Source organism: Ctenocephalides felis, unplaced genomic scaffold (assembly GCF_003426905.1).
Source record: "Ctenocephalides felis isolate EL2017-DRISC unplaced genomic scaffold, ASM342690v1 CF-g0.4_SCAFFOLD_01886, whole genome shotgun sequence".
NCBI classification, from domain to species: domain Eukaryota; kingdom Metazoa; phylum Arthropoda; class Insecta; order Siphonaptera; family Pulicidae; genus Ctenocephalides; species Ctenocephalides felis.
In genome coordinates, this window is record NW_020538040.1 from 167,947,169 (window position 1) to 167,949,440 (window position 2,272).

At 23.2% G+C, this 2,272-nt stretch overlaps 1 long non-coding RNA gene across 1 annotated transcript; it reads left to right on the forward strand.

The window, feature by feature from the left end:
- Nucleotides 1-224: 224 nt before the first annotated feature.
- LOC113378289 lies at nt 225-533 on the forward strand. Its single transcript, XR_003367166.1, has 3 exons — nt 225-244; nt 300-426; nt 496-533. It is a non-coding gene; the product is annotated as an uncharacterized LOC113378289 (long non-coding RNA).
- The last annotated feature ends 1,739 nt before the right edge of the window (nt 534-2,272 follow it).

The following is a 2,272-nucleotide window of genomic DNA, read 5'->3' on the forward strand; positions in this document are numbered from 1 at the left end:
ATTTGATTTGGGATGGATAGATTAAGTAATAAGTTATGTATATCTAACATAACCTTAGTTTTAATAGACGAATTCTTTTTACTATTGGTGAGTATAATACTTAATTATGCGTTTATGCATTGTAACTAATAGCTATTTATTTTTAGAATAATTACTGCTAACTACATTATTATTAGTATCTCTAATAAATAATCGGAAACTAGCTATTCGAAATGTCAAAATTTGCAAGTTTTCAATAAAAATGGTAAGAAATGCAAGATAATTTTATTTTTCTCACTAAGGATTTTTATATTGATCAGGAGTTTAAACACATTGAGAAATCAGTTGTACATATTACGTGAAATATAATAAAATATAACATAATAAAATATAACATAACCTAATCTTTTTGAGTGAAGACATACTGCACTTTCATATTTATAAAAGGTAAGACAATACTTGTTATAATATAATTATATGTCTCTGCATTTAAAACATATTCTTATTTATTTTCAGGTAATATTGTTGTAAGCGCAGAAAATAGAGAAACTGGTTTGCTTAGTAGTAAAATGTTATCGAAAAGTTTTTCATCAAAAGTTTGTAACTAAATAAGTTATAGAAAGGAAAGATATAAATTTTGACAGAATAGTCATAATGTTTGATTATAATAAATGCAATGTGGAATGTCAATAAATCTGTACATTTGCATAGCAAGATTTTAGACTATGATATGAAGTCATTATTTTTTAAGGTAAAAGTAGAGTCGAGTGCATTTTACAATCTCATTTTAACGCTTTCATAAATTATTCATATTGATAATATATAATGATATATTATAAATTTATTAACAAGGAAATACGAGGTTTCAGATGACAATACAAACTTGGACAAAAATATTTTGGGGTTATGATTGAAAAAGTTTCCCAGTCACTGTTCTAGACGATGAAATAAATATTTCATAATGGATAATAAATATATTAACAACAAATAAAATATGTTCAGATGCTGTGAAATGTTTTATCGAGTGATGATGTTATAAATAGTTAAGTTAATTTGCATTTATTACTTTTATTACTTTACCTACCTTACATTTGATATATATCACGTAAATTATAATCGAATAATTATTCGATTATAATTTACTTGATATATATCAAATGTAAGGTAGGTTTTCCAATGACTGTTCTAGACGATGAAATAAATATTTCATAATGGATAATAAATATATTAACAACAAATAAAATATGTTCAGATGCTGTGAAATGTTTTATCGAGTGATGATGTTATAAATAGTTAAGTTAATTTGCATTTATTACTTTTATTACTTTACCTACCTTACATTTGATATATATCACGTAAATTATAATAGAATAATTATTCGATTATAATTTACTTGATATATATCAAATGTAAGGTAGGTTTTCCAATGACTGTTCTAGACGATGAAATAAATATTTCATAATGGATAATAAATATATTAACAACAAATAAAATATGTTCAGATGCTGTGAAATGTTTTATCGAGTGATGATGTTATAAATAGGAAAGTTTATTTGCTTTTGTTATTGTTATAAAAAAAGTTTACTTGATATGTATTAATAAATATCTATTAAAAAAATAATCAATATTTATGACACTTTTGTGTTTTATAAATAATCATATTTTTAATGCAGTTATATATTTGTATCATTGTTTATATTTAATAAATGAATTTCCACAAAAACATTCTTAATAAATTTACGTATATGTTCATTTCAGAAATAAATAAATAAATAAATAAATAAATAAATTTCAGGTGTTTTATTGTTAAATAAATGACATTGATTTATGCGTTATATTATTTCAACTTCAAATCTTCAAATATTTGTGTAATATTTCAACATCAGTTATAAGTTTCAGAATAATTTAATAATTCAATAATTAATAATTCAAAATGTTCACCAGCTCTCTGTCTAATTGTATATTACCTTACCAACATTCAACAATTTGTAGGCAACATTGGTTCCAAATTTCCAAATATAGACCAATATAGACCAATGTTGGTTTACCTATATGGCCTCAATATAAAAAATGTTCAATTTTTATGACCAGCCGATATTGGTTTCAAATTTGACCAATGTAGATTTTATATTGCTTGTAGATTCAGACCATATTAATTTCTACATGGGATGCCATGTATATATATATATATATATATATATATATATATATATATATATAATACGTGCGCCTACAGTACAGCTCATAGTAAGTAGAGATGTACGATAGCAAACTTAACTGAAAAAAAAATCCT